This window comes from Cucumis melo, chromosome 11, assembly GCF_025177605.1.
Source record: "Cucumis melo cultivar AY chromosome 11, USDA_Cmelo_AY_1.0, whole genome shotgun sequence".
Classification (NCBI taxonomy): Eukaryota; Viridiplantae; Streptophyta; class Magnoliopsida; order Cucurbitales; family Cucurbitaceae; genus Cucumis; species Cucumis melo.
Window position 1 is genome coordinate 17,199,963 of NC_066867.1, and position 25,008 is coordinate 17,224,970.

Genomic DNA, 25,008 nt, shown 5'->3' on the forward strand with positions numbered 1-25,008 from the left:
TTATGTTGAAGAACAAGTTCAGATTCTCGACAGAAAGGAACAAGTTTTGAGAAACAAAACGATTCCACTCATAGAGGTTTTGTGGAGACATCATGGAGCGGAGGAGGCAACTTGGGAACCGGAATATCAGATGAAGAAGAGATACCCGATACTTTTCAGTTAAGGACATTCTAAATATTGAGGACCAAATTTTCTAAGGGGAAGGTAAGTTGTAAACCCAATGTTTTCTTGGTTTAATTTCTTTAAATGTGGAAAAAAAAGAAAAAGAAAGTGGAAATTAAGTGTAAATATATATATATATATATATATATATATATATATATATATATTAAATAGTTTTATTAAATAAATTAAAGAAAAGAAAGAAAAGAAAGGATAAAAAGAAGAAAAAAAGAAGAAAATTTCATTTTTTCTTTTCTTCTTCTTCTTCTCTTCCCTTCACCGCCAAGAATTTTGAAGACATCCAACTTCCATTTTTTTTCCTTCTTCAATTTGCAGAGAACTTCTAAAAGAGAGTTTGGAAGAAGAAGAGGAATTTTACTAGAATTTGGAGGTTGAAGAAGAGGAGGAGAACTCAAGCAAAATGTATCCATAGGTGAATTTTAGTTCATTCTGCACATCACTGGTTTTTAATTCGGTTTGAACTCTTCAAAAGGAATTAAGAGGTGAGATTTATATTTACTGAAATTTAACTCATTTTCAAACAAACTTTATGAAGAAATTTTGAGCAAATCCGGATATTCATTTGGTGCTTTTTGATGAAGAAAACAGGGCAGTTGGTTTTCACTCAAAATCAGGAGGTCTTTGGTGTTTCTTGTATTTCAGAGTGTACTGGTGGAGTTAGAATCTCTATTTGATATGGTTGGAAAGCTTATTCAATTTACTACAACTTACATGAAGAAATCGTGAACCAAAAACGACTAAAAAGCAGTTAAATTGTAGGGACAATGTAAAGAGGTCGTGTGTGCGCGATTCTGGAAGTGGTTCTATTTTGAGGGTTATCTGAGTTTATGCACGAGGAATCAGATTTACATGTCTTCAGGTAAGTTTTAGGGAATCTCAAAATGAAGATTTTGATATAAAAAACACTCATTTTGATTAAGTATGGAGAAAGTTATAGTCCTTTGAAGTTTATGTTAGAAATCTGGAAATTTCAAAGAATTGTTGAAATATGATTTTATTTCTTAAGCTTTGTTTTCGTGAGCGTCATCTTTGGTACGACATGTTATGTATATCTTTAGGAAACCAGAATGTTTAGAGTTTTAATACTCGGTTGGGTTGTTGGCAGGCTGAGAAGAATTAAACCGAGCTTATAGACCAAGGATCTAACCCAAGACTATGAGTGACAAAACAAACTTTGAAATATTTTCCATAATTGTTATTATGATTGAATGCGATAAATGTTTATTTACGAAGCCATGAAAGGTATTTGAACTCATGACTATTTTCAAGTATATGTTTGGAGACTATATTTCTTAAAGAAATTTATGCTACCACGTAGATATTAAATGTTTGGAAAGTATTTAAACAACAATGTCTTAAGCAAAAAATGAATTAGTAAGAAGTTTTGTTTTAAGAACTACAGTTTTCCACGAAAGAGCTAAGTAAAGTTCGAGCTTTGTGTAAAATTTATAAGCAGGCATTTTTAAATACTTTCAGATTATTTATGAAATTTTCATTAACTACATGACTGAGATCTTGAGCCTGAGGCTAGAGATTACCGTGTGCACATTGGTTAGATTTCGTTGTTGACGTTGAGTGTACTATGTAACAACGATGTTGTTGTGAGTGCTGGGGGGGCCCCACTACGACAAAGACGATGGGAGTGCTGGGCGGGCACCACTACATCGTAGAGCTTGTAAACCTTGGGTGTGGAGAAGCCTTGATTGGCTTTTGGTCATATTTCCTCTATAAATAATCATCATATCTGCTAGCTTGTTACTAATCGTGGGCACCTTAATCGACCGCTTCACTCTAGTGTTATTAAAGGCCTTTCCCTTTCCTACCATTGCATTTCATAACAAAAATATCAACACAAAATACACAATCAACAACCAACAATCCATTTGAAGCATCATTTAATCTTTAGAATTGCAGAAACAAATATGCATTTCGCACCAAACACTTTTTAAGGAATTGTTCTCATTTACAAAAGAATTATAGAAACAAATATGTATTTTTTTTTGTCAAAGAATAAACTGACCCGCAGAAGTATCTCCCTCCCTTAGCAAAGAGTTACTCATACATTCAACAAAACAACATAATGTAAAGGTAACTACGATTAGAGAGGAGAGAACTAGAGATCATGGTAATTAGAGAGGAGAGAGCAAAATAGCATATAAATTTGAAATATATACGATTGTGCAGAACCAACAATGCTACCTTGAGATTGATTGTAACGACCCAACTTTCCGGACTAAGCTGAGGTCACTACTCAATACTAAGACTCGACCACACAATACAAAATTCATAATAGACCAGTTACAATTTCTTAAAACGTTAGGAATAAAACAACAAAACAGTATCGGGCCCTATTTCAAATCACAGTTACAAATGTTTTGAATAAAATCTCAAATCATCAAATCCAAAATCCTCAAAACAAATACTCTAACCAAAATACATCAGCGGAAGCGAAAATAAAATCGGACACGTCCATATGGCCTTCATGCATCCTTTCTGCCCCTCGTCGGTCTGCCCCTAGCCGTGCCCTTACCTGAAAAGTTAAAGAAGAGAAAAGGGTGAGTATAAACATACCCAGTAAGGGACCCACTACTGGGCCCGTTAGGGGACAACAGTTAACTTCCTATTCGGGGGTGCCCTACATAACAGTCTAGTGGTTTCGTAGAACGCACATATCAGTCCAGTGCTCCCGAAGGATGCACATATCAGTCTAGTGCTCCCGAAGGTTGCACATATCAGTCTAGTGCTCCCGAAGGATGCACACATCAGTCTAGTGCTCCCGAAGGATGCACATATCAGTCTAGTGCTCCCGAAGGATGCACATATCAGTCTAGTGCTCCCGAAGGATGCACACATCCGTAAGGCACACTACCCCATAGATGAAGCTAACCGTTACCCCTCAGTCCATACTAAACCGTCCACAACAGTCACACCCCAACGACATTCATATTACAGTTCCGCCATAGGCTTTGTCAGTCAGATAGTATAGGTTTAAACAACTACCCCCTCAGTTGCTATACGCATCACCAATTCGCACACCATTAGGGAAAACCCTAGACCCAATCAACTAACCAACCAAAACCGGACTCACTGTCCTTCCCCGTCCAAACTCCATGATCAACATCCAGACCAATGATTACTACATACTGAACCGTAACTTCAAGGTCCATCAATATAGAATCCCAATCTACAATTAGCAGTCACAGTACCTTTACATCAGACAAAATATAATAACAGTGCTTAACAGTCAACACACATACAGTTATTCAATACAGTCACTAACGTGTAATCCCCTGTGGATTACTACGTTTCCAGCCTCGATCTGAGGTCCAGTAGTAGGAAAACCCTTACCTGATACTCGATTATGCCCCTCGATCGAATCCACGCTCAACAGATCCACCTAAACGAAACACGAAGGTTTTAGTTGATGACTTTAGTAGAAGTCGTTTTAAAAGGTCAGAAGCGACATCCGTTGACTTACCCAAGGAAAGGAAAACTACCTCCAAACAAGCCTACCGCGAGACCCGAGAACTCAAGCGTCAACTCTGTACTACCTTCAAGGGAGAAAAGTAGGGCCATATCTTATTCCAATATTCAAACTCTAATCGGATGTAGCAACATTAGGGAATTCATCGAAAACAATCCTTACCGAAGACTCACCGTGACCCGGAGCGGAGGAAGGAAGGCTTAGGTGGCTTGGTGAAACAAGTAGCTCGGCTCGGCTTGAAGGCGTTCGGCTCGGCTCGGCTTGGCCTCGGCTCATAGCTCGGCTTGTGGCTCGGCTCAACTCGGCTCGCGGCTCGGCTCAACTCGGCTCGCGGCTCGGCTCAGTGCGACTCGCGGCTCGGCTCACTCGGCTCGCGGCTCGGCTCGCGGCTCGGCTCACTCTGCTCGCGGCTCGGCTCGTGGCTCGGCTCACTCGGCTCGGCTCACTCGGCTCACTCGGCTTGGCTCACTCGGCTCACTCGGATTCGTTTGTGGCTCACGGCTCGGACTGGAAGCGGGTCTCGGGTCGGATCGGATGAAAATGGGCAGCCACGATTTTGATGGTTCTTTCTTCCGGCGGACGACGACGGTACGATGGGGGTTGCAGCAACCGGCGAACCTCACGGTGGCGGCGTCAGCTGGGACCCGACGGACGACGACGAAGGGAACGGGATGCGGCTGCTTGCAAGCTTTCGCTCGGACCGACGGCTGGCGGAAAACTCAAAGGTGCGGCGGCTGTGGAGATCCGGCGGCGAAGAAGCTGAAGGGAAGAAGAAGATTGAAGAGGAAGGTGATGCCGCCGTCGGATGGAGAAGAGATGAAGAAGAAGGAGAAACGAATGGGGAGAGACGGCTGCGGCGCGGCGTGAGGAAGAAGAAAGCGAAAATGAAAAAAAAGGGGGGGGGGGGTGTGCGCGCGCGAGGGTTTCTTCTTTCTCTTTTTTTTTTAAAATATATATATATATATATATATATATATAAATTAAATAATAATAATAATTATTAATAATAAAATATTAATATAATAATAATATATTAAATGAAATTAATTAAAGTTTATATTAAAATATTACTATTAAATAATTAATTATTAAATAATAATATTAGTATTTTAAATAAATAAGAAATAATAAAAAAAATTATTAATATTAAAATAAAATGATAAATTACCTAATGATAATAATATAAATAAATATTATATTATTATTTTATCGCTTTAAAAAAAATCCTAAATTCCCGAAAAATTCACATAAAATACTAAAATTTTACCTCGATCTTCGGGGCGTTACATTGATCCGTTAAGTTCTAGTTTTCGACAACATAACACATCTTCAACCGTTTACTTAAAGTATGTTGCGAAAGAGTTCTATTTTCTCATAATAATCTACACAATATACTCTCGAATAATGAGGCAGTATGATTTAATGCGACATACCTGATGTGGTTTCCTTTTCTCATGGATCATATAGCTGATATGGATTTTAATTCAGGAGATTCAAGTCTCTTCATCTTACATTCTGTTTGCCATACAATGTGGATTCTATTTTTTTTTTCTCTACATTAATCTTCAGATTCAGCGAATAATCATGGGACAGATTTGTTTCCTAAAACTATTATTTGACTTATGTGACAAGATATATTATCAAATAGCGAAAGAAATAATCTTACATTAGGTTTGAGCACTCCGTTGCACTTTTGGCAGGTTGGAATATAGAAATCATGCTCCAAATATTTATCATCGATTTCAATATCACCATCTGGCCTTTGCTTCATGTCAAAGATCTTATCCGATCCTAGGACTCTATCATCCAAACTTTCGATTGCTTCTGCCCACTGTAGCAAAATATATTTGCTGAAAGCTCAACCAGAAGTCATTCATAATCCACAAATTTTCACCTCTGATTGAAAATAAATGATATAAAATATGGAGTGAGGAATTGAAAGATGCTTTCTCTCAGGCCCCGTTTGGTAAACATTTTGTATATTGTTTTTGTTTTTGAAAAGTTAAGCCTATAGGCACTCATTCTACCTCCAACTTTCTTCCTTTGTTATCTACACTCTACCAATGGTTTAAAAAACCAAGCCAAAACTTGAAATCTAAAAAAAGTAGCTTTCAAAATGTTGTTTTTGTTTGTGAAAATTGGCAAAAAAATCAACCATGTATTTAAGAAAGATGCAAATCTCGTAAGATATAGAGAGAAGATAGGCTTAATTTTCAAAAAAAAAAATAATAATAATAACGAATGGTTACCAAACGGGATCTCAGTAAATCAAAGTTTCCAAAACAAAAAATAAATAGGGTGAAAAGCAGTAAGCAACAAGCTTTGATGCCAATCACAAATAACAATAATAAAGTGTGTTTGTTATAAACTTTTAGATTTTTTTTTTCATGGAGTAAATCACTTCTCTTACAAGCACTTTTGGAGAATAAATACTTAAGTGCTTTCAAAGTGTTTTCCATGTACTTGTGGAATTTTCAAAATCACTTTTGACTTTGTGACCATAGTCCATTAAGCGATTTTAGCCACGTCTCACAATTCCAAAAGTCATCCCAAACTCATCGTCAAAGTTCAAGTTATACTACTTCATATGCCTATTGGCAGAAATATCTGGAAAGGATCAGCAAACATTTCATTTCGTACTTTTTGAGTTGGAAAGATAAGTAAATCAGATGATCGTTACTCAAAGACCAAACAGAACAGAAACAAACCTTTGGGTTGAGAGCTTTTATCGAGATGAAAATGAAAGAAATCTGACCTTTGGGTTGAGAGCTTTTATTAAGGTCTATTTTTTCTAATAATAATGACAACTTGCATTGAGATGAAAATGAAAGAACAAAACCAGCCGACAAAAATCTAGTATAAGGTCTCAGTCTTTTGCAAATGCATACCTTTAGTCCATCCAACTCAATCACATATGCACACTCGACCACCTCAAGGCCAACTTGCACTGCCATTTTATCCGCCAATGAATTATTAAATCGCTTAGAAGGTAATGAATTACTCTGATTTCAATCTGATTATAAATGTATTTGCTTGAGAATGGTAGAATCATGAATTAATACCTAGATTTGTCCTTCGAAGGCAATATTTGCAAGCAGTGGCTAAGAGCATGATAATTTTATAATTGTACGATATTTTTCTTGGTAGAAGCAAAAAGACCTGTAAATACTAATTCTAAACCATCACTTTCTTGTAAAAATACAAGTACATTCAAATAAAAGTCAAAGACCTATTTAACAAAAAAAAATGTAATATCAATGACTACCCAGATATTTACCTTCAAAATTTATCAAACAATCGAACTTCATAGGACATCATGATGTATATAAGGGCGAGGAATTAAACTAGCAAATCAATCGTCCTCAAAATAAAGAACTAGCAAATCAGGTAAATATAAGGTAGAAATACATTTTTTGAGCCAAAAAAAGTCGTCCTCATTTTCTTTGAGATTGCCAAAACCTCCCTTATTCCCTACATTTTTCATAAACATAGCATTAAATCAGTATACACATGCCAATCTCAAACCAATGATTTATTTCAAATAATGCCAAATTTCACCTGAATGCCTATATGTATTCCATTAAAATTGACTCCAAAATCATCATATTTGGAACTAAATTTTCACCGACAATTGAAGGAGCTGTTAAAATGAATACATTACCAATTCGTAGGTGTACACCAACAATCGTAGGAAAAAGGACTAGAAATTTTCTCCCATAAGTTAAAATATACAAGTTAATAGTCCAAATGGAAAATGCACAACACAAAATGGAAGACACATCAAAACAAGATTTTAAATTTAAGATTTGATATTAGTTAGCTCCTCTGATAACTTGAGCTTATTGTACTCCAAGAATTTCAATTAAGCTCCTAAGATTTGATATTAGGTAGGAAAACTGTATTGCATTTACAAAATGCATTCAACCTAATATCTTATAAAAGACAATTCACTATTTACTTCAAATACAATTAATCCAGATTTAACTATCCACAAAATTCAACAAGAAAATAATGTAACAAGCTAAAAGAACAAAACATAAATCAATTCCACAAAATGGATGCATACACAAACAGAAAAAATCCAAAAGAAAAAACACAACCCAGTATGAATAATCAACCACAAATAGACTGATGTTCCAAATTTCACAAGTCGAGCCTAAGTACAAATTTGAATCCAGAATGCTTCAAATGACATAACACAACACATTATTACCAAAACTTTAACTCATTTGACCATAGTAATTGAGCTTTTGGACTATACTAAAAGTTAAATAAAGCTGGAAAAATTCCATCCGAAGTACAAATTGAAGCAAAGGAAACTAACAAACTTCTAAGCTCAAAGTTCATTACTGATAAAGAACGTCAAAAATCCTTTTTCTGTTTAATGAGAATTAGAGAAAAGAACACAAACAATACCGACCTTTGCAAATGTGCTCTTTCCAGAACCATTCTTTCCCATGATGGCGTGAACCTACTAGGCTCAGAAAAAATAATTCCAAATGAACAAAAAATCAATGAAAAATTCAAATTGTGAGAATCCACTCCTAAAACAATACTAAAGATTAATTTTGAGCTAACCTCTCCTTCGTAAACAACAAGATTAACACCCTTGAGAATCTCTTGCTTGGTTTCTGCAATTACAGCAGTCAAATCCTTAACTTCCAGCAAAAGACTCTTCTGACTGTCATCATGGACAAAGTAGACTTAGACGGCAAATATGGGACCAGAGGAGAGTTCTCAAGCTAGGCTCTTCCCGACTACAATTATATGAAGAAGATAGATGTTTTCTCCAACATGAACTCTATGCATCTAGTACTAATAATAATCCTCACAAATGTTTGAGTCCATAAATAACGAGAAGATTAAGAAAAATTTTAAATAAACAAATTTTCTCAAACATAATAGTCATTTGTAACGCCTCGAATTTTAGAGGTAAATTTTATCATTTTCTGTGATTTTTTTTAGAAATTTAAAAATTTTGGTGTAAATTCTCGGTTTCCTTCGATGAGGGTAGAAAAAGAAATTTAGGGTTATGAATTTCTTTAAATTAATATTTGGTAAATTGATATCTTGATAATATAATATTAATTATATTATTATTATTATTATTATTTACTTTTATTATTATAATTTAATATTAATATTATATTTATTATTTAATATTAATATTATTAATATTATTATTATTTAATAATATTATTATTAATATTATTTAGTATTAACATTATTATTATTAATTATTATTATTATTATTATTATTTTATGTTATTACTATTTAAATATATATATATATATATATATATAATAATATTCTTTTTAAAAACCCTAAGGAGCGCGGCCCCCCCTCATCCACTTCGTCTTCTTCTTCCTCGTGTTCATGCCGCCACCGCCCATCTCCAGCATCTTCTCTTTTTTCCATTCTCCTTCTTCAGCCGACGCAACATCAGTCCCTTCTTCTCCTTCTTTTCCGGTCAACACGGACCTATAGCCGCCGTTCGTTGAAGCTTCTTACCGTCGTCGCCTCGCAGCCAGTACCTTCGCTTCCATTCGGTTTTGCCGTCGGCCCTTCCAAATCTCCACTTCGTACCCAGCCAACGCCACCGCCGCCACTATCCATTCGTTTCCACCGTCGGGCGTCTCCTCCGTTGGCCGTCCGCCGCGTTGAAGCAAAGCTGCACCGTTTGCCAAGCCGCCGACGACGAGCCTTCAACGATCGTGGAGCTCGAGTCTTGCAAGTGCCCGTGCGAAGCCAAGTTGAGTTGTGAATCCCAACCGAGTCGTACCTGAGCCGAAAACCAAGCTGATCCGCGAGTTGAGCTGCGAGCCGAGCTGAGCGGAGTCGCGAGCCGCAAGTTGAGCCGAGCTGAGCCAAAGACTGAGCCGAGTCGCGAGCCGTGAGCCGCGAGCCGCGAGCCGAGAGCCAAGCTGAACTAAGACGAGCCGAGCCGAGCCGAGCCGATCACCTCCAAGCCAAGCCGAGCTCCCTTTTCACCGAGCCACCTAAGCCTTCCTTCCTCCACTTAGGGTCACGGTGAGTCTTCGGTAAGGATTGTTTTTGATGAATTTCCTAATGTTGCTACAACCGATTCGAGTTTGAATATTGGAATAAGATTTGGTCCTACCTTTCGTCCCTTGAAGGTATTAAGGAGTTGACATTCAAGTTCTCGGGTTCCGCGGCAGGTTTATTTGGAGATAGCTTTCTTTTTCTCGGGTAAGCCAACGGATGTTGCTTAGGACTATTTAAAAATGACTTCTACTAGTATCATCATTTAAAACCCTTGTGTTTTCGCTTAGGTGGATCCGTTGAGCGTGGACTCGATCGAGGGACATAACCGAGTATGAGGTAAGGGTTTTCCTACTACCGGACCTCGGATCGAGGCTGGAAACGTAGTAATCCACAGGGGATTGCACGTTAGTAACTGTACTGGATAATTGGATGTATGTTTTGACTTTTAAGTGTCGCTGTTATGCTCTTGTCTGATGTAAAGGTAACGTGACCGCTAGTTGTAGCTTGTGTGCCATCGGGTGTAAGGAGTTGTTTACGGATAGACACCGATGCCCGGATGTTCTGTATATTGTAGTTATGTTAATAGGCTACGTTGTGGACTGAATTTGTATGTCGATGGACTTTAAAGTCTTAAGGTTAGGTATGTGGTAGTCTATTGTCTGGATATTGATCATGGAGTTTTGTCGTGGAAGGATTGTCAGTCCGGTTCTGCTTTGACTAGTTGACTGGATCTAAGGAATATCACCATGGTGTGTGAATTTGAAACGCTTATAGCAACTGAAGATGTAGTTGTTTAAATCTATACCATCTTATTGGAGAAGCCTATGGCAAATTTGTAATATGATTGTTGTTGGAGTATGACTGTTGTAGACGGTTTAGTATGGACTGAGGGGTAACAGATAGCTTCATCTATGGGGTAGTGTACCTTACGGATAGGTGTATCCTTCGTGATCACTAGACTGATACGTGCATCCTTCGGGATCACTAGACTGATATATGCATCCTTCAGGATCACTAGACTGATATATGCATCTTTCGGGATCACTGGACTGATCTGTGTATCCCTCGGGATCACTAGACTGATAGGTGTATCCTTCGGGATCACTAGACTGATACGTGCATCCTTCGGGATCACGGGACTGATGTGTGCATTCTAGGGAACCACTAGACTGTTTACGTAGGGTACCCCTGCATAGGAAGTTAACTGTTGTTCCCTAACGGGCCCAGTAGTGGGTCCCTTACTAGGTATATTTTATACTCACCCTTTCTCTTCTTTAACTTTTCAGGTAAGGGTACAACGAGGGGCAGACCGACGAGAGGCAGGAAGGATGCGTGAAGGCCATATGGACGCGTCTGGTTTTCTTTATGCTTCCGCTGATGTATTTTGTTAGAATATTTGTTTGTTTTGTGATTTTGAGTTTGATGACTTGAGTATTGTATTTGAAACTCTCGTGACTGTGATTTAAATACGGCCCGAAACTGTTTTTGTAATATCTCTAACGTTTTTAATGAAACGTAACCGGTCCTTTATGAGTTCTTGTGTTTTGTTGTCGAGTCTTAGTACTGAGTATTGACCTCAGCTTAGTCCGGAAAGTTGGGTCGTTACATCATTAATAACAATTTAGCATGACATTAAATACGAGATCTAATACTTACATTCACAACTTATCACATTCAATTTTAAAACTAATAATCTACTTTTTAAATTTCATTAACCAAATTAAAGTTTGAGTTCACAGTGAAAAATATTAAGAAATAATCTAAATGAAGAAACCAGTTCTAACCACTAGTCATGTGTTTTGCTCTTAGAAATAAACTATTGAGGAGCACCATTAAAGATATCTGCCTCAACATTTAGAAATAGAATTCAAGTGGCCTTTACTGATATGAGGAAAGATGTTAATAAAACAAGTGCCAAAAAAATGATGTAAAAAGTAGTACAAACTAACCATGAATCTACCTATGTTCTTAAAAATCGAAGCAATCAGCACCAATACCAATAACAGAAACCATGTAGATTTTAACTACATAGACAAATCATCAAATCGTCTTCCAAGAAAAAGGAAAACCTTATCTCCTTAGAATTCCATATATCCAAGCATCATAAACAACTTCACTACTTCCTTACACTCTTTCACTACCTCACCTAGCCGACCAAGTGAAATTAACATTGCCGCCCTATTGCTACAATAAGCAACATTTTCCGAGAACAATGAAATAGACTATTTTTCAGCTAACTTGGCTCTATGTTTTTCTCTTACAGTTACTGAGAAGCTTAATGATTTGTTTGTGCAAACAAAATGACAATTCTCAACCACCGACCTTTTCCTTTTTACACGTTTCCTCCTTATTTATTTGTTTAGTACAATAGTTGTGAGTGTGAAGATCAAATTTTTAATTAGAGTCAAGTATCGTTGATTATGATAAAAGTCAAATGATTCACGTCCATTGCCAACCAACTAGTGATAAGTTATAAAACAATTTACGTACACTACTAACAAAATAGAATAATAAGATGTAACAACCCAATGAAGAATTTTATCAAGTAGATGGTGTGCGTGTGGAAGGAAAAGGAAATATAAGAACAATATGTAGAGGGGGCAGATTTCATTTTAGAAAGGACGTTACACAGAATTGCTTATGTACTTTGAAGTTCCACAAAATTGCTTTATCACTCAACTTCTCACTCTCCACATTTCAAATGCATGAATCTTTCTATTTATTATACTGTACAAAAGCATTTTAAAAAGTAGCAACAAATATAAGAAATTTTTGAAGTTACATAGTGAGCAAGTGAAACTCACATTGCCAACTTCGGAATCGTTCAAGGCATTCAATGGCCGGTGCTTCGAATGTAGATCTGGCCACGAGTAGAACAAATCTGAGCTTACGAGACAGACGCAACTGGGCACAGTGGTTGCAACAACTAGGTACAGACGCAGTGTTCAAAGAAAATGACTTACCTGACGGTGGTCAAAGAAGGATTGTTCAACAATGACAAGATACGGGCTTCGAACGAGGGACGACAGTATTGGATTCAGTTACGACTAAGCATGGGTTGGGCACGAGAGATTTCTTTTAGTGGTGATGGCGACGGTTGTTCGAAGAAGAAAGGAAAGAAAGTAAGATGAGATTGAGAAGAGAAGGAAAGAAATCGACAAAAAGTGGAAGAAAATCGTGTGGTTAGGGAAAGAGGTGCAATGGTGGTCGCGCGACTTCGTTAGGCAAATCTTGGTAGTCGTGGTCTTCAGAGTTGGAGATTCGTGGATGGTGGTGGTGAGGACTGTACAAGAGGACGGTGGTCACGAGGTCTGGGCATGATTGGTGCGGCCGCGTCTGTTTTTCTCCGAGGGTGTGAGATGTGCAATTGAGAAGAGAAGGAAAGGAAATTGAAAAACTAGAGAGAAAGGAAAAGATGCATGGGAAAGATTAGTAAAGTAAGAGAGAGGGAAACTTGATTTTTTACCAAATTAAAAAATAAAAAAAATTACAAAGGGGCTTTAATGTCGGTTTTCAAAAGGTGGTCGTTTAATATGGGTTTTAAACTGACATTAAAGCTCCTTCTTTAATGTCGGTTTAAAACTAACATTAAAGCTCCTTCTTTAATGTCGGTTTAAAACTGACATTAAACGTCCTCCTTTTGAAAACCGACATTAAAGCCCATTTTTCATTTTTTCCACCCGACATTAAAGGCCAGATTTCTTGTAGTGAAATGATGTGATCCTGAATCATTCATGTATAGACATGGGAGTGGGGGCTTCCTATGTAAAGAGTTTACATAAGACTCAAACCATGAAATAGTTACTTTTAAGTTATAACACCGTTGACTATATAAAATCGACTATTTCATTTTTTGATGACATAGATAACTTAATCTTAATCATGAGCTAACTATGAATTTCTGTTCAAACAATATTATCCTTAGATTTTCATGGATGAGAGAAACTAAACGACGTTGGCCCAACAAGCTTCCCATTTGAGGGGTAAGACTGGGTGGATAGCTAGGGACATAGGGTGCAAGACGGAATTCACTCCTACCCGCTTTAGGGTTAGTAGATTGGTTATTCCCTTAAAGATTGAATTCAAGTCTTGAATAAAAGGTTCTACCCTCTCGTTGGTCCAAGAGGGATTCAATTTATATATAAGTTTGACCTTAAACTAATTGTTTATTAATGGATCAGTGGGACTTAAGAAACAAGATGTAATCTTGGAAGTAAAACGATTTTTTGACCCAGTCGAGATTACAGACAACCTGTGAATGATTAACTTACTGATCATGGTTATATCAGATGAACATAAATATATCTATACTGAGGGGAGTGCAACTACGAGACTTTAGTGGAATGACCCATTAGTTAACAAATCTTGATTAGCTTGGTCTAAAAGGGTTTATATAGGTCCATTAGGTTCTACTGCTAGCTTATATGAAATTAACTTAGAACAATATAATGGAATGATTTGAATTATTTTAAATTAGGTGAAGAGAGAGAAACCGACGAATATATGTGATATAGGCGTCGATTATCAGTTTTAGATATATCTTTATGTTTAAATCTGTTTTAAATATTAAAATATGAATACAGATTCATAGCTTGAAATTGATGGAAACGGTCAAAGTTGTAAAAAGTCAAAATTGTTGACTTTTGACTTTGAAAAGTCAAACTTTTCTCGACTTTATATTCAAATGTGATTTAAACTTTAGAAAAATGAATACGGGTTCATGCTCAAAAGGTCGAAATTAGTCAAGACGGACATAATGATAAAAGTCAAAATGTTGACTTTTGACTTTGATTAGAATGGCCAAATGACCATTTTGCCCCTTAATTAAAGTTAGGGAAAAATCCAACATTTTGTTGAATAATCCCACTAATTCTTAGTGGGCTATGTGAAAACTCATGGTGATGACACCAAGCCTATTAAGAGAAATTGGAATGGTGATTAATTCCACTAAAGGTTAGTGGAAAAATAGCTGTTGAGATTTTATGAAGCAATTATATGCATTTTTGCATGTAATTTGCGTATAAATAGCTTATTTTTCAAATTGTTAGAAAATTTTGTGTTTTTTTGAAAATTTAGAAATTACAAAATTATTTTTTCTCTCCATCCCAACTCTAAATCCCAACCTTCCAATTTCCATCTCTCTCTTTATTTTCTTCATTGAACAGGTCCCAAAACCCAGTTCTAAGTTCGACGAATAGTGGGTCAACTCTAATGGTGGTCACAAGATCATATCGAAACGAGATTTTGAGGAACGGGTTTCTTCGAAGGTATGTTATTTCATTAACCCTAATTTTGTTTTAATTAGGGCATGTTAATAACTGAATTTAGATCAGTTGCAATTAAGGTAAAAATTTGTAACGCCCCAAAAATTAAGATAATTTTGGAGTTAATTATCATAATTTTGTTTAATTAGATTTAATCTATTGGGCGTTATTTGGAATTCATTTAATGAGAATTATTTGATTTATGTGGGAATTGAAATTAATTAAATATTTGTTGGATGAATATTTAATTAACTAGAGGTTTTGACATGTGGTGTTTGTTGAGTTTTTGATTAAATGGTAAGTTAAGAGAATTAAGTAAAGTTGTGGATTTTTAGTGTTGTTGAACTTGAATTTAATTAAATAATTATGGATGTTATTTAATTAAATTGTGGGGTGAAAAGTTTGTTGGAGATTTGATAATTATATGTATATGTGGAAATAATTATTATGTTAAAGGAAAAGATAATTATATTTGTTGAAATATAATTATTTAAGAAAAAGATAGTTGTATTTTGGAGAAATGATATTTAGTAAGGGAGAAAAAGTAAAATAATTATATTTTGGGAAAATATAATTTTTGTAAAAGGATTATTATTTTGGAGAAAGATAAATAATAATTAATGATTGTGGAAGAAAATTAATTATTTTGGAGAAAGATAAATAATAATTAATTATTGTGGAAGAAAATTAATTATTTTGGAGAAAGATAAATAATAATTAATTATTATAGAAGATAATTAATTATTTCGGAGCAAGATAAATAATAATTAATTATTGTAGAAGATAATTAATTATTTTGGAGAAAGATAAATAATAATTAATTATTGTGGAAGATAATTAATTATTCTGCAGAAAGATAAATCTTGATTCTAGAGTGGAGTTGTTAGGGTTGGGTTAAGATAATTCTTGTTGGAAGTTATAAGTGATTTATTGGAAAAGATTTGATTGATTAAATTAATTGAGTATTTAAGTTAATTTGATATTTTTGAGGGAAAAGTTAGTTTTGGTGGAATTGGATTTAATTGAGTATATATATATATGGATATATATATTTAATTAATAATTTGTAAAAGTGAAGTTAATTATATTATGGAATATAATTATATTTATTTGGAAAAGAAGATAATCCATGAGAAGAGAGATGGTTGATTTGATTGGACGAAACAGATATATATTTATTTATAAGAGAGAATAATGGTTTAAATAAATATATATGTTTGTTGTAGATTTTGGTGAGAGAAAAATAATAATAATAAAGAAGTATTATTATTATTACTAATGATTATAAATGCCTAAGATTTTGTGCATTTAAGGCATTTATTTAGGAAAGATAATGGGAATAAAGATATATGTATATTTTTTAGTATTATATATATATCCTAAAAGGAAAAGGAAAAGGAAATAATAATAATAAATATTATTGTTATTATTTGGATCTATAAATAGCATTGGGATGCTTAAGTTAGAAAGTAAAGGAAAAAGAAAAATGTTCTTCTTCTTTAAGATAACCCTCTGCTGTCGCTGCCTCAATTGAAGTTGAGATTGGTCTCTTTGGAAGCTTGAGGATTTAAAGTGATGAATTTTTCATCAAGGATAAGAGGATTTTCCAACCTCCATTTGAGTAACCTTAGTAAGCCAATGAAATTAAATTAATATTTTATTAATTTAATTTTGGATCTATTTGGGGTTTCTTTAAAGGTTCAATTGGCTAAACTTTTAAAGATCTAAATCTTGGATTTTTCCCAATCAAGGTTGAATTGGTTTCAACCCCTTTTGTTTGAGAAGTTAATTAATTTGGGAGAATTTTTGGATGTTAGCCAATTGCTAATTTTATTAATTAAGATACTGAGTTTTCCTTTTATGATTAGGATCGAGTTATTTGGAGAATTTTTACTGTCGGCTAGGGAGTACCTTGTTTGGCTAAAATCTCCAAGTAAGAGATTCTCCTACTAGACCTTCGAACTGATTTAAGAGACCGCATGTAATTATGATTATGCATTGATGGTAGCCAAAATGCATAATTTGATACCTATTGATAATGACTGAAATTACTATGTTGATGATTGATGTTGATGACTGATGTCATGTTATGACTGGTAGTATGTTGATGATGATGACTGAGATTATTATGTTGATGATTGTTGATGCATGATATATTAATCACATGATTAAGGACGTTAAGATTAATATTCATGCCATGTTATGATGTTATGTTGTGCTACATGCTATGGATAGAGTGTTCTGTTAACTTTATCTATTAGAGTCGTACCCACATGGGTGTCTTTCGGGATCACCACCTTTTTAGAACTGTGTAGTCCGACGGGACCACCAGTCTGGCATTGACATTGACACAGACATGATTTGAGAGATCTGACGGGATCGCTCACACTTATGACTGCGTAGTCCGACGGGACAGCCAGTTTGACATTGACATTGACATAGACATGATTTGAGTGATTCGACGGGGTCACTCACAGCTCGATCGTCTTAGGTGTTCCCTTGGGTTCACCAGAGACCAGCTTGTTCCTACGGGATCACAGATTGCACATGTTCGGGAACGTGCCAGTTCAGAGGTACTTCTTTACAGGACTCTAATGGGAAGTTAACAGACACCTAGCGGGACTAGTAGTAGGTCCCTTATGAGTATTTGTTTACACTCACTCTTTTTATGTTTAATATTTCAGGCGACGGTAAAGGTAGAGGAAAGCCGGTGAGCGATAGAGAAGGATCCGTGACATGCCATATGGGGACTCAGTTTTGCTTCTGCGTCTATGTTTCAGTGTTTCAGTATTCTGTTTTTAATGAAAATTTAGTTTCCCTCTTTCAAAAAAGTGTCTCTTGTCATTGTTTCTTTTTAGTAATGACCTCAGCTTAGTATAAAAAGTTGGGTCGTTACAATGAATTCAAAATAACGCCCAATAAATTATCTTAATTTTTTGGGGCGTTACAATCTTCCCTCCTTTAACAACTTTTGTCCTCGAAAGTTCTAATCTTTGAACAACTTGGTATACTGGGTTCTCATGTCTTAATTAAAAACAATTTCAACCAAACTCCATAATCTTTAATTAAATATACACACCCATGTATATATATTTAATTAATCCAACACAAAACACCAAATACATTCTTTAACTTCGAAGTCCAGTTAATGTAATACCCATAATAAGTTCCTTAAACTTATGGGGTGTTACAAAATCTGATCTTAATTCCGCTGCGCATGTATGCTTTCCATCAAATCCTAAGAATTTATCCCTTCGACAAGCTTCGCTAAACTTCTCAGATTTCGTTTCTAATTCATCTAGCATTTTAACATTTCATTCTTTCCTCACCTACTTTAGACTTGAAAATATTTCTAGATTCTAAACGCAACAAGCTTAAGTCTAAAAATTTCCTTGTTCATTTCTAGAAAATCTTATTTTTATTTTTTATGGTACGACTGTTGTTCCAAAAATTCTTGGTTCTTCTCTTTTTGTGCAACAAACTTTTTGATTTTTTATTTGAATTTGGCATTGAGTGGAAAATCATAGGCACTATATGTGTCAGTTCCTCTCTTCAATTATAACTCTTATCGTCGCTTTTTTATTTTACTCTCAGGTTTTAGTTGAAGTTTTGCTTTTTTGTTTTCAGTTGAGAGGCGACGACATTGGAGTTTTTATTTCAATTGAATTTAAGGAATAAACGATAGGTTTAGTTTTTGTTTGTTTTTCTTTATTTTTTTAAGAAATTTTTAAGTTCCATTCGCTTGAAAAGGAAAAGTTCTTTGATTTTTTGAACAGTTTAACTCGGACCTCGCAGACCCTCAAATTTAAAACGCAGTAAGATCCTCATTGCGAAAAAGTAAGTGATAAGATGAGCTTAGAAAAATTTACAAAAGAAGTTTGAGGTAAAGCTTGCTTGCCTAAAGACTGCCAGAAATATTTACTAAGTACATTTCACTAAGGAAAGTTTCATCGTCCGATACTAGTTAGCTTAGAGTTTGCATGAATATAATCATAGAAGTTATCTTTGTCAAACAAAAAAAGGTGGAATGCGAAATATTCAAGATGAAAGCAAGCAATAAGAAAAACATAATGCATAAATAGAAGATAGATGGACATGTATTGAATTTGAGTAGCAAAAGTGTATACAAATGATTACAAAAGAACAAATATAATTACAAAAGAAAAATCATATTTACAGAATGGATAGAAGCACCCTTAAATTTACTTATCATGGTGGGGACAAGGGGTGCAAAGAATTGTTAATGGATAGTCGAGAAAGGTGATTCAAGGTCAGGTGGAATGACAGGCTGTGGCACGCATTGAACAAACACCACATGGGTATATTCCATTGATGTTCTAAATTGTTGGTTACATTCTCTCATCTATCGCATTAACTTTAACCCTACGATGACTAGGGAGGTGAGGTTGGAGATGGTGGTAGACAACTATTCTTGATTTGTAGTGAGCTTTGCCAATTGTTCTTTCATTTTGGCGTTCTCGGCTTGCACCTTTTCTAACAAAGTTGACATCTCTACATGCTCTACGCTGTGAACTGATTGCCCATTCAATACTTAGTTTAAAATAGTCAAATGTAGGCTTTGCGACGATAGCTCCAATGTAATCATAAATATCATTGCCTTCACTCTCTGTAAAGGACTCTTCAAGAGCTAGTTCCTTATGCGTGGACGAGTTTGCTTACTAGCTACACCAAGGACAGTTTGTTTTCTTTTGGTGAATGGGTCATCAATCACAACGTATGTCTCAATTTTGCATGGCTTGTTGACAGTGGTCGCATCCCCTTTGTTTTGGTGAAAGGTGATTACTTTGTTACACAGTCTAGTTTCATATTCCACTTGGGATTTTTTTTCTGGAAACCAGGCGAAAGTGGGGATATATTTCAAGCACAATTTCTCCATCATGGAGGGGAACAACTTTGCTCCTTTTAGGACCTCCATCAAGGTGAGGACGAGCCCTTGAATGATGGCGTCCAAGTCAAATGCCTTCTTTGTTAGGATGCAATACAGAAGCATTGTGTGGACAAAGGACATCGTACTATCATGCTGCGTTGAGAGGATGGTTTTCTTGATAAAGAACAATCGGACATTGGCTTCAGTGGTGAGCTAGTGTTGGTATAATTGATGTCTTCTAGTGGATGTCGTTTGCCGCTCCGTGCCAGGCCACACGATGGTGTTTAACACTTCCCTGGCGATGCTCTTTGTTGGATTATTAATCAGCTTATCCTAGGGTACTCCGCACGATTTGGGAAGCCGTAGAGCTCGTTGATCGCCTCAGAATTGAAATAAATCTTTTCCCTTTCAATTGTCGCATAGAAATCAGTTGGATGGTACTTCACTGCGTAAAATTTTTCAACCACATCCAACCTGACTTGGTTTTCCCTACGAAAAACTTGCTCTACCCGAATGCCTTGATTGATCCGTGGATGAAGTCAAGGACTCTATTATAGATGAATAACCATTTTTCCACTTTGATTAGCTTGTCTATATCTTGGGAGCCCTCTGCACCACCTTGTTGGGTCTCCTCATGTCTAGATGGCCCTGCTTTTGTTTTCTTTTGTTTCTTTGGTACGACGGTTAACAAACCTTGATTCTTAAGCAATAGCCTTGGTTCCAAAGGGCTCATTCGTTCTAGTTCTTTATTAAATTCTGCCACTAACACCTCCGAACAGTCCACCTCTTGTTCCTTTGCAGCTTTATTAAGGCCGACAGCTGTTCTATTTTATCGCCTCCAGTTCGGAGCTCATTTTGTTTCTTTTCCTCCTTCTTCTTCGTGGCGGTTTGGATCTCCGCCAGCTTTTCCTTTGCCCCTGCTAGGGACCTTACATTCTTTAACTTCTACGTGAAGGTTTGGCGGAGACAATTGGTTTCATTCTTTTCTCTTGCCTTCCTCGCCTTTTGGTGCATTCGTTCCTCCATCATCCGCGGCTTGTCTGCACGTTCTCTTCTTCTTCTCTCTTTGTCCTCTCTCACTCTTTTTATCCTTTCCTCTTTTTTCTTCTTTGCTTCCTCTTTGCGGGCCTCTTCCCTCTCTTACAAAAATTTCAAAACTGCCGTCAAATCTTCTTCGCCAACTATAATTTTTGGCGTTTGGTCCATTTCCTCTAACACCCACAATCAATTTCCCCTTTCCATGCTTTAAATGGGTATAATTAGACTTGGGTTGGTTTACCACATCCCCCTTATCCTTCATTGTTGGGTCATTTCCTCTCATCCAATTACTTGTAAATGCGATTGGCTCTTGGGTTTGTCCGAATGGGCGTTGGGCTTTCTCTGAAACAAGTCTATCATAGTGGATAGTGAAGGGATTTTCAATACGTTTAGGCTTGTTGGTTATCTTCCTCGCAAAGCTTTTAGGTTCAAGTCTCTATGGGGAAGATTGTTGGTTCTTCTAGGTAGGGTTGGGGTTTCCAGTGAATTGTTTCTTTATAGGTGGTGAGTTTGAAGATTCCTCCTTCCTTTTAAGGAATTTGGAAGTTAGAGGGACTTCGGGGTTGGTTTTCTATTGGTCAGCCATGGATTTCATTTGTTGATTTCATTTTTTCGGTGAGTTATAAGAAATTTCAAGTGAGGATGATGAGTTTTCTAGTGAACTTTAAGAACTTTTAGAAAGAATCACAAGTATATGCGAGGGCTCAAGAGATGCAAATAAGGAAAATGTAGGTTTCCTTTTGCTATTTATAAGCGAAAAGTGACGATCGTGTCATCATGATTTTGTAGAGCAATAAATGTGGTCTGACTTAGGCAACGCGTCTCTTCGAAAGCAAAAATGACCATTGCATTTAATGCAAAGCTTCAAATTCCACCACGCAAAACACAACCCCTAGGCTATACTAAATTTTGGCCAGGAAACTATTTGTCTTATCGCCTAATTGTGCATCGCGTGCCTTCTAACAAGTCACACTCTCTTGCTTCAGTACAATTTCCTTTTTGTTTTCCTTGTAGGCACAAAAAATTCTAACTATTCTACCTAGAAAGCGGTAAAAAAAGCTAGCTATAAAGAAAGCGATAAAGGAAAGCAATAAACAAAAAGGAAACAAAAGAAAACAAAGAAATAATAAAGTGAAAACAAAGAACAAAAAATAAAACGATTAAGGCGATGCAAAAAAACAATATCTTTGTATTACAGATTTTATTACGATAGAATATTCAAACACATCAATGCGTTTAAGGGAATGTACATGAAGGCTTTTTATGTTGTGTTTATGAAGACTTTGATGCAATATTCATCTCCATAATATACCTTGAGTCTTTGTCTCTTGACCTTAAACACATTTCTTTCATCCAGGGATGCAATCTCCTAGCACCATGCGGGAAGATCTCTTTGATCACAAATGGTCCAAACCATAAAAAACAAAGTTTTCTTGGAAATAAATGTTAATACGAGTTAAAGAGTAATGCTTTTTGTCCAGGGTGCAACTTGCGCTTACGAATATGGCAGTCGTGTCATGCCTTTGTATTTTCTTTATAGATTTTGGCATTCTTATAGACTTGAGACTATCATTCTTGAAGCTCGTGCAATTGAAGAAACCTAGCCTTTTTTGCGGCAAGTGTCGAAGTTCACCTTTTTGCACGCCCACAATGCCTTGTGTTCCAACTAAAGTGGTAAATGACAGTCCTTCTCAAAGGCTATCGCGTAAGGATACTTCCCAATTGGTGTCTTGTACGCGGTGCAATAAGCCCATAACGCCGAATCTAGGTGATCGATCTAGTCCTTGTGAGATGAGTTTACCACTTTCTCTAAGATCTCTTAATTTTTCTCTTAGAAACTTTTACCTGACCATTTGTTTGAGGGTGGTAAGCGATGACAACTTTGTGGTTGATATTGTACTTCCCAAGGATCTTGGCAAAGATCCAATTGATGAAATGAAAACCTTCATTGCTGATAAGGCTTCTAAGTGTCCCAAATCGTGAGAAGATGTTCTTCTTCAAAAAGTTGCATGCTATCATCGCATCGTTCTTCGCACAGGAGATGTCTTCAACCCATTATGAGACATAGTCTACAATAAAAGAGATATAGATATGACCACCAGATTGAGGAATTGGCCCCATGAAATTAATTCCCTAGACATTAAAGATTTCAATCCCCAAGATTGGCTATTGAGGCACTTCGTTGCGATGAGACATTATTTCCTCTCCTTTAGCACCAATCAGAATTGGCCACAAAATTCTTTGCATCTTGAAATAGAGTGGGCCAAAAATAACCACTTTGCAAGACCTTCACAGTCGTTTTCTATCCGCCACTTGGTTCCTTTTTCTCACTTTAGAAAGGTTCATTACTCAAATGCGATAAGTGATCTGCCACTTGGTTTTCGGTACCTTTGCGGTTTACAATGGATAAATCAAAGTCTTGGAGCAATTAAGTCCATCTCATTAATTGATGCTTGACATCTTTCTTCGCTATCAAATATCTGATCGCAAAATGATCAGAGTGTACTTGACTTTGGAACCAACAATGCAGCTTTTGTAATTTTCTATCACAAATACTACCGCGAGCAACTCCTTTTCTTTACTTGTGATTTTCTTGAACTTTATTCAGAGTCTTGCTCTTGTGTTATATTAGGTGGATTACTTTGTCTTTCTTTTGTCCTAACATAGCCCCTACCTCCACATCACTTGTGTTGTACCTAAGTTCAAAGGGTTATGACTAATCTGAATAATGAGGATGGACACTGAGATCAACGAGTTTTTCAAAGTCTGGAACACCTGGTGAAATTTCTCCTTAAAATCAAAGGGTTGATCGACGCCTAGTAGGCTACTCAAAGGTTTGGCAATTTAAGAAAAGCCCTTGATGAATCTGTGATAAAACCCAACATGTCCCAAAAAGCTCATTAGTGGCTTCAAATCAGAAGGCGGTGGCAACTTACTTACCACATTAATCTTCCCAGGATTTTCTTCTATTCCTGTATGGGAGGTTCTGTGCCCAAGTACAATTCTCTTTGTTACCATGAAGTTGCACTTCTCTTTCCCAGATCCCTCAGTCTAGGTTGGCATTTCAATATTACTAGGGAGGGATCCCTGTGGTCTTCTAGAGAAATCGCTAGCTAGCTACCCTAGTTGCAACTTCAGATTCCTAAATGGTGTGACTTGGCTTTGCATATGGACATCATTCTTCTACATGTACTTCCGAAGAAGGGTTTCCAAAGATGAAGAGAATGATTGAGTAATGGTGGTGGCTTGTTGTTGCTGAGATGCTGAGTGGTGTGGTCTGCCATGGTTGTGTCTTTGGTGATAGCCAGATGCTTTGCCGCAATAATTACCCTAACCACCCTCTCGTCTTTGATTGTTTTGACCATATCTTCCCCAACTAAAGTTAGGAAAATCTCTCTAACTAGAGTTATAGGTGTTGGAATAAGGGTCGTGCTTCATGTATGCGACAGTCTAAGTGTTGAGTGTGTTAGAATTTATGTCCTAAAACTCGTAGTTTGTAGTTAAAACTATATTCTATCTAGTTCAGTGTTTATTGAGGATTTATTAGTAAAAATAGAATACTGTAATCTTGAATCCAATAAACTAAGGTTTAGAGGCTATCTAGGGTAGACTTGAACTTTATGTAGAGACATAAACTTGCATCAAGTTCGAGTATATAGCCCAAACGGTCTATAGTGAATGAATAAGGTTGGACGCCTTATTTTGGAAACACTATGGATGCGGCACGGTATGTAGTTTAGTTCAAATGATGTGATCTTGAATCATTCATGTAGAGACATGGAAGTGGGGACATCCTATGTAAAGAGTTTGCATAAGATTGAAACCTTGAAATAGTCACTTTTAAGTTATAACACTGTTGACTATATAAACTAACTATTTCAATTATGATGACCTAGGTAACTTAATCTTAATCCTAAGCTAACTATGAACTTCAATTCAAACAGTATTATCCTTAGATCTACATAGGTTAGGGCAGCTTAATGACGTTGGCTCAATAAGGCTCCCATTTCAAAAGTAAGATCAGGTGGATGGCTAGAGACATAAGGTGCGGATGGAATTCACTCCTGCCCACTTTAGGGTTAGTAGATAGGTTGTTTCCTTAAGGATTGAATTCAATTCTTCAACAAGGGATCTCGCCCTCTCA

General features: G+C 36.3%; 1 long non-coding RNA gene across 2 annotated transcripts; it reads left to right on the plus strand.

Annotated features, from left to right (window-relative positions):
• Positions 1 to 451: 451 nt before the first annotated feature.
• LOC127143826 (uncharacterized) lies at positions 452 to 11,067 on the plus strand. Of its 2 annotated transcripts, none has more exons than XR_007815375.1 (3): positions 452 to 665; positions 772 to 1,042; positions 10,961 to 11,067. It is a non-coding gene; the product is annotated as an uncharacterized LOC127143826 (long non-coding RNA). The 2 variants fall into 2 exon arrangements; XR_007815373.1 differs by lacking the exon at positions 10,961 to 11,067 and adding an exon at positions 1,289 to 1,343.
• Positions 11,068 to 25,008: the final 13,941 nt, after the last annotated feature.